Consider the following 8,335-nt stretch of genomic DNA (forward strand, 5'->3'; position numbering starts at 1 on the left):
AGTAGTTGTGGCGCACGGGCTTAGTTGCTCTGCGGCATGTGGGGTCTTCCTGGACCAGGGCTTGAACCCGTGTCCCCTGCATTGGCAGGTTGATTCCTGACCACTGCGCCACCAGGGAAGCCCTTGTTGCTATTTTATAGTAGTGTGATAGGCTGGGACCTGGGACTCTACTGGAGAGCTTGCACCTGGATAAACGGCTCCTCGAGCAGCAGATACAGAGAATCTACACCGGACTAAAAATAACTGTGCACGCTCAGCTGGGGGCAATTCTGAGCAATAAGATACAGAAGGGCCACAAACCAACTGCCAGGGCTGAGGTGCCGGGAGCAAAAGCAGGGAACGGCGCCAGCAAGGGGGCGGGCAGACCACCTGAGCCGCCCCTCCGGCCCCTCCCACCAGCCCGCCCCCGCCCCCACCCCATTTAAGGGACCAGCCCGCCCCACTAGGGAGCGGCACCTGTTACTTGTTCTCACTCCCTCCTGCTGCAGCACAAGCCACAGTAAAGCCTTGTCTGAGTTCCTCGTCTGGCCGCTTATCAATTTCTATCGATTAAAGAGTCCAAGGACCCGGGTCAGTTTTCTACTTTGTGATTACTCTGGCGGGAAGTCCTTGGGGCCTTTTACAGCCCCCGCCCCAGGAGAGGATGTAGGCCCCTCCGGGACCACCAGACGCAGCTTCCCTGCGGGTGATGAGCGGCGGCCTAGACCTCTTGCTTCGGCTTCTCCGCGTTTGGTAAGTCTGCCTTGGTCGCCCCGAGGGTCCCAGCACCCTTACTCAGGCATTGCTTCCCCCTCCCCTGGGTCCTTTCCCTCTGCTGATCTCTCCGCCTCTCTTCTCCCTGCCCTCTCCTACTCCTGTCCCCTCCTTCCGAGGGAGGGCGTGTTGGACAGCTGCAGCCTCCCTCCTCTCAGCTGTGAGACCTGCTGCCTCTGGCTGGCAGCAGTCACCTTGACAGGTGACAAACAGGTGGGAGCCGTACAGCTGGCTGGTTTCGGGGCTGGGGCACCCCAGGCGGCAGTGGACAGGGCGCTTGGTGGTTTCTGGATGCGGGTTGACTGGTGCCTGAATAGACACCGGCAGGGGCGGGTTGAAAAGGCAACCTCTGTCTCTCTTGCTCTTTTGCAGTGTTGTCTGTCCCTCCTCTCTGTCCCTGTCCCTTGGTCCTCATACCCACACTCCCGTCCGTTTCATCTTGGAGACTTCCTGTTAGGTCACCTTTTTCACAGCTCCCCCCCTCCCCCCAGTACTTTTCTGTTCTCCGTTCCCAACTCCAGCCGGCAGGAGGCCGCCTCGTGGTGACACCATTTCTTTGTTTCTTGTCTGAGGCTTTTAAGTTTCTGTCGTTGGTACACGTTGCATTTTAAAGTGACTTTGAAAGGATCTATGTCTTAACGTGGTTTTGTCTGTCCAGCCGCTTCTGCGAATCTCTGCCGGGCACAGGTCAAGCACTTAAGCCTTGAAATACAAACACAGTCCACGTTGCCTGCGACTCCAGCCTTGGGATACTTAGTAGGACTTTAAAAAATTAACCTACTGATTAAAGAGAGTCCAGGGACCTGGGTCGGTAACAGTAACACTACAATTTCTAATGATCTCCATTGCTGCTTCTACCTTTCTCTTAGTATTTTGCAGCCATTGAAATCTTCAGTGATTCTGTAGTAAAGAATTATCGGAATACAGTGGGATGAATTAGAAAATTCAGTACAATCGTGGTGTGGGGAGAAATCTTTAAATGCGTCCAATGTCAAAGACGACGGCCCCCAAAATGGAGTCGCTGATGCTGAGCCCCGCGTCACCAAACTTCACTTAATTACAGTTTCAGCCTCTCCCAGAAACGGAACCTGAAACCAGGGAATCGGGACTCCCCTGATCAGCACCAGTGAGGTCACCTGCCTGGTGGACCCCGGCATCCCCTAAAGGGAAGTGACCTTGCAGTAAGCAGCCCGCTTTTTGCCGAGTACAACTTCTTTGTTCCCTCTCCTTCTGCCTGTAAAAGTCTCTCGCTTTGTACAGCTCCTCGGAGCTCCTCTCTGTGTGCTAGATGGGATGCTGTCCGATTCATGGATCATTGAGCAGAGCCAGTAAGGTCTTTGACATTTACTCAGTTGAATTTTGGTTTTTTTAACATGCCCTTCTAAATTCTCAGCTGGGGCCCATGTAACAAAAGGCAGATTAACAAGAGAAAAGCACGCAGATTTATTTAATGTAAGTTGTCTGTGACATGGGAGGCTTGGTAAGGAAATGAAGGCCTGAAGAGGTGGTCTCACCTGTGCGTTTTCATGCTGGGCTTGATAACAAGTGGGAAGTCGTGGGGAAATGTTCTAGAACGGGAAGGGTATGAGCTACGTGGAGTGAACGGGGGAACTTGGCAAGGCCTGTCCATGCAGTTTTCTCCCCTCTTCCCTCCATCCTTGGAGATAGAGACGCTTCTTTCCTCCGGGTGTGGAAGGGGGTCACCTCTCACATGCCAGTTTTATGACTGGTTTCAGGGGAAGGTCAGAAGGTTCTTCCTGAACCTCCCATTTCTCAAATTCCTTCAGCTTAAAATATTCAGGGACTTCCCTGGCGGTCCAGTGGTTAGGAGTCTGAGCTGCCACTGCAGGGGGCACAGGTTCGATCCTTGGCTGGGGAACTAAGGTCCCATAAGCCACACAGCACAGCCAAAAAAAAAAAAAAAAATCATGCCAAGGCATCAGATTTTGGGGCAGTGTGTCCCAAACCCCACTGACAAGCAACGTGCAAAAATTCCCCTTGTGCCATACAAAGTGAACTGTGTTCACTTTGTTGCTTGCACTTTCACATGATGAACTATTGGAGTATCATTTTTTTGCTCACAAAGACTCACCCAGTCTTAGCCTAAGGGACGGAGTATCTCCAGGGCCCAATAATCAAACGTTCTAAGAGTTTTTCTTGTAAGACCCAACACGTTTGTCCCGAGTTCCCTCCAATCACACAAGTAGCCTCACATTTACGTGATAACTTAGGCCCTTCAGTAATTGTTCTACCATCCTAAATAATATTTCCCAGACGCAAAAGGCAAAGGCACCCATGGCTGTTATCTAGTATCAAAGCACCTTGTGAGGGCTTCCCTGGTGGTGCAGTGGTTAAGAATCTGCCTGCGTATGCAGGAGACCCGGGTTCGAGCCCTGGTCCGGGAAGATCCCACATGTCGCGGAGCAACCAAGCCCGTGCGCCACAACTACTGAGCCTGCACTCTAGGGCCCACGAGCCACAACTACTGAGCCCGCGTGCCACAACTACTGAAGCCCGTGTGCCTCGAGCCCGTTTTCTGCAACAAGAGAAGCCACCGAAATGAGAAGCCCGCGCACTGCAACGAAGAGTAGCCCCCGCTCACCGCAAATAAAGCCCACGCGCAGCAACAAAGACCCGACGTAGCCAAAAGTTAATTAATTTTTTTAAATTATATATATTTTAAAAAGCACCTGTGAGGTGCCCTCGGGAGGTTCAGATTCAGCTTCCTTGGCTCTGGAGGCTCTAAGCGGCGAGGACAAGCCCCCCTAGAGGCCATTTTCCACATCCGTGCAGATCAGTAGTTGTGTGATTGCAGTGGGTGTGTCAGCTGTGCTAGCGATGGTGTCTCGGAGCTGCGCGGTACTAAAGCTCAGCTACCTTATTGCTGAGAGGCCTCTGAGACCTTGTGGGGTGTTTTTGTTCCAGCCTTAAATTATTCCCAGCAGTCCCATTCCACATTTCCCCCATTTCCATTGCAATTGTGTTTATATGTTTTCGTAATTGTCTCCAAGCACTCAGTTTACTAGTCAGAGTATTAACATCAAAAAAGCATCAGTTAGGGAACTCCCTGGCGGTCCAGTGGTTAGGACCTGGTGCTGTCACTGCCGAGGCTGCAGGTTCAATCCCTGGTCAGGGAATTAACATCCTGCAAGCCGCATGGTGTGGCCAAAACAAAAGGCATCAGCTAGAACTTGCCTGTCCTATTCCTCCAAGGATTGGCTCTGACAGGTCTCTTTCTGTCCTCGGATGGCCCCAGAGAGACCCCTTAATAAACAGATTCCGTAGAGGGCAGGCCCGGGGGGGCCACGATTCCACTTATAAAGGCTCTTAGCCTCAGACATTGGGCATCACACTTGGGGTTTGAGTGTTGACAAGGACCCTCTCCTTGACCAAACCCAGGCTCTTCCGAACTCTTCTCAACCAGGCCCCGACTTTTCGGCTTCCGTGTTCCTCTCTGCGTTGTCCAGTTTTAGCATAAGTCAGTTTAGCCGGAATCCCCTCTCTTGGTATTTGATCACCCCGGATATCTGATCAGGTTCCTACCCCCCACCCCGCAGGCGATGTCCCATCACCCCGGCCAGGCTTCAGCAAGAATCCAGTGAGCTTGGTTCAGCCGGGATCCCCCCTGTTCCCTGGAGTTTCCTCTTAATAATTTTCTGTCCACTGACCGCCTCCACCCTGCTCCCACTTTTCCTTGCTGTGTTTGGAGCTGAGCCCAATCTCATCTCCACTGCAAGACTCCCACCCCTACCTCGATGTCCCCTGGAGGCCAGTCGGCCTTGTGGTTCTTTACCAAGGGCCGTGAGCGTGTTTTTCTCAGGAGTGGCAAGATGCATGTTAGCTACTTTCACTTTAGTATTATCACAAATTACTCACAAAGAGGGTCCCAGCTTCACTTGGCGGATAATTAGATTGTTGGACTGCTGTGCCCAGACCATGTCTATTTGGGAAAGCTGAGGAGACCATCGCTGGGACAGAGGGAAACAGCAGTGTGACAACACGCTTGTGGCCAGTGAATTGAGAGTCTTGGAGCAGCTGAGGCATCGCTGCTGCGAACGGGACAGTGGGGCTCCCTGCTGTGGTCACTCCCCTGGAAAGGCTCTTCTCCGTTGAGATCAGAACGGTGTCGGTCATTCGGGGAAACTTGAGTCCGGTCCTTGTGGGAACCTCCTTCACCTCGGAAGCTCGGATCCAGCTGGGTTTTCCTCTCCTGTGGGGAGCCAGGTCAGGGCACGTGAAAGGGTCCCTCCCAGGGGTGACAGGGCCCGAATGCATGTGAAACTTCCTCTGGCCAGTCCCTCCCGGTCCTGCGACCTGAGGTCTCAGGGTTTTCAGGGAGAGCAGCCCTTTTTGTCATCGGACCTGGTTATGAGGGGAACCGACACAAGAGTCCTGTGCCCACGGGATATGGTCTCAGATCCAAGGTCACAGGCCCGCCAGACTCCAGTCTGTAAGTTCAGAGGGGGGCAGTGGTGCTGCTGGGAAGGACGCTCCAGGCCGGTCCCACCCGGGAGATGGCAGGACGAAGCTTCCAGAGTTGGGCTCATCTGCTCCACCTTGGAGGGCCAAGGGGACGGGGCGTACAGCAGCACGATTCAGGAACGCCGGCGGACATCAAGCCAGCTGGACATCCTGCAAACCGCGCGACGAAACCTCTCACCTTCCGCAGGCCTTGATTCTACGGAATCCGCTGCCTGACGAAGCCGGTCCAGGAAACGTCCTGTGCTTTCCTGGCAGCGGCCTGACAAGCAGCACGTCTCTGGTATGTGGCGGACACTGTCATCTGTTTGGTAAGAGCGTGGGACTCTCAAGTCCCTCTCAGACGATGGACTCACGTGATTCTGTGATGACACATCTCACCAGGCAGAGGGGAGGTGCGGCACGGCAGTTGTTTTGTTGGCTGATAACCAGAGTTTGGTCACGTTTATTCTGGCCCCTTTCTCAACGCATTCGTCCACTTCCTTTCATGAAGCGTATTTTAGAAAACGAACAGCAGTTACCTTTTGAATTACAAGGGGGAACGTCCACGATTCAGCAGGGGCTTCTGCAACTGCATCAGCAAAACAGCTTCTCCTAGAAACCGTCGTCAGCCTCACATGGATGCTGCCACACCAGCTGATACACGAGCTGTGAAGCCCTGAACAGCTCAGTGCTTAATTTCCTGTGAGATATTTTAGTTCCCACCACGGTCGAGAATGCCCTGTTTTCCCAAATTTTCCCTGTTGCAAAACAGGCCCTAAACAGATGTTTACAGATATTTACTGTCTGTAGATTTGCTTTGTCTTTTTTAAAATATTTGTTTTTATTATTTATTATTTATCTGGTTGCAGTGGGTCTTAGCTGCGGCAGGCGGGCTCCTTAGTTGTGGCTTGCCGGCTCCCTGGTTGCAGCATGTGGGCTCCTTAGTTGTGGCATGCGAACTCTTGGTTGCGGCATGCGTGTGGGAGCTAGTTCCCTGACCAGGGATCGAACCCGGGCCCCCTGCATTGGGAGCGCAGAGTCTTGCCCACTGCGCCACCAGGGAAGCCCCGTTGCTTGAAGTCTTGAATTGAGAATGGTGGCCCCAGTGACTGCTAATAGTTAACTCGGCTTGTGCTGATTTAATTCCAGGCAAAACATGAGCTTCTGAGAGTTCCTGGCCACCCACCACCTCACAGAAGTCTCAACTCTGCCGTTTTCATCCCGACAGCCGACCCAGCTGGGGACGTGATCAAATCTGAACTCGGAACAGCATCGTCTGGTGAGTCAGATGAGGCCTGTCACCTTCCTCGGTTGCCATTGTGTCGCCTGCCTGGCTGCTGACCAGGGTCTGGATAGAGAGCATCGGGGCTGGATAATGATGCTGGTCCACAGCTAGTGGACGGCACGCCTGAAGGGCTGGGTGTCATGCACTTGAAAGAGGGCTGTCGGGCCACGTGGGACATGCAGATAAGTCCAATGACCCAAAGAGGGCTTGGGCCCTTTCAACCCGTGTGTCTACTGCCACCACAGCTCTGAGGAGAAACCCAGAAGCACCAGGAAGCAGGCTGTGGGCCTGGAGTCTGATGCCGATTTCGGAGTTAACTTCTGCTATAGCAGAGCTGCCTTTGTCTTCATGGCAGATCACGCAGAATATTTTTTCAAAATTGGGAATCCTCACAGCTGGGGAGAGACTCCAGTCAACTTCAGTCGCTCAGAAGCTTCTTCAGATTCTAGGAATGGGATCAGAGGGTCTAGACTATTATCGGTCAGTTGCTCCATCAGAGCTTTTCGCCTGCTCTTGTAAAAGCTGGAATCCACCGTGGAAAATATCCTACTAGTTCCCAAATTATCTAAGTTGCGTTTTCTTTTCTTTTTTTTTTTTTTTTTAAGTATTTATTTATTTTTGCTGCGCCGGGTCTTAGTTGCAGCATGCGGGCTCTTTTAGTTGCAGCATGAGGACTCTTAGTTGTGGCATGCATATGGGATCTAGTTCCCTGACCAGGGATCGAACCCGGGTCCCCTGCGTTGGGAGTGCGGAGTCTTACCCACTGGACCACCAGGGAAGTCCCCTAAGTTGCGTTTTCTGTCATAAGTCATTTCATCTGCGAAGTTGGCCAGCTCCTAGATGCTAACCCTCTGTGGCCTTCCACGGTGACGGCCCCGAGTATCTGATCTCAGCCTGAGAATCCTTCTCTCTCTGCCGGGGGAGGGAATGTAGCAAACCAAAGTATTTGCATTGCTCTTTAGTTTCTGAGGCTGCCAGCAAATCATCTACACAACTACACAACACATCTACATCTACAGCAAATCATCACGCCACAACTACTGAGCCTGCGCTCTAGAGCCCCCGAGCCACAACCACTGAGCCCACGTGCTGCAACTGCTGGGCCTGCATGCCTAGAGCCCATGCTCTGCAACAAGAGAAACCACCACCATGAGAGGCCCGTGCACCGCAACAAAGACTAGCCCCTGCTAAATAAATAAAATTTTAAAATAAAAAATAAAAATTGTCTCTTGTTTCTCTGAATTTTTTTGTTTTATAATGTCATTTATTTATTTTTGGCTGCATTGGGTCTTCGTTGCTGTGCGCGGGCTTTCTCTAGTTGCAGCGAGCGGGGGCTACTCTTCGTTGCGGTGCATGGGCTTCTCATTGTGGTGGCTTCTCTCGTTGCGGAGCACAGGCTCTAGGCGCACGGGCCCAGCAGTTGCAGCCCACAGGCTCTAGAGCGCAGGCTCAGTAGTTGTGGCGCACGGGCTTAGTTGCTCCGCGGCATGTGGGATCTTCCTGGACCGGGGCTCGAACCTTGTCCCCTGCATCGGCAGGTAGATTCTTAATCACTGCGCCACCAGGGAAGCCCAGTACTTGTCCTTTTGTGACTGGCTTATTTCATGGGGCATAATGTTTTCAAGGTTCATCCATGTTGTAGCACATTTCCGAATTCCCTTCCTTATTTAGTCATGCTTACTGATTTTTAGTTGGATGCTTGACACTATAACTTTTTTGTCTTTGGGTCCAAGATGTTGTTTAATTCCTTTAAAGAGTGTGGAGGGCTTCCCTGCTGGCGCCGTGGTTGGGAGTCCGCCTGCCGACGCAGGGGACGCGGGTTCGCGCCCCGGTCCG

General features: G+C 52.5%; 1 long non-coding RNA gene across 1 annotated transcript; it reads left to right on the forward strand.

Annotated features, from left to right (window-relative positions):
- Positions 1 to 464: 464 nt before the first annotated feature.
- Positions 465 to 7,713, forward strand: LOC114485565 (uncharacterized). Its single transcript, XR_003678973.2, has 3 exons — positions 465 to 732; positions 6,364 to 6,493; positions 7,462 to 7,713. It is a non-coding gene; the product is annotated as an uncharacterized lncRNA (long non-coding RNA).
- Positions 7,714 to 8,335: the final 622 nt, after the last annotated feature.

This window comes from Physeter macrocephalus, unplaced genomic scaffold (assembly GCF_002837175.3).
Source record: "Physeter macrocephalus isolate SW-GA unplaced genomic scaffold, ASM283717v5 random_1646, whole genome shotgun sequence".
In the NCBI taxonomy this organism is placed as follows: domain Eukaryota; kingdom Metazoa; phylum Chordata; class Mammalia; order Artiodactyla; family Physeteridae; genus Physeter; species Physeter macrocephalus.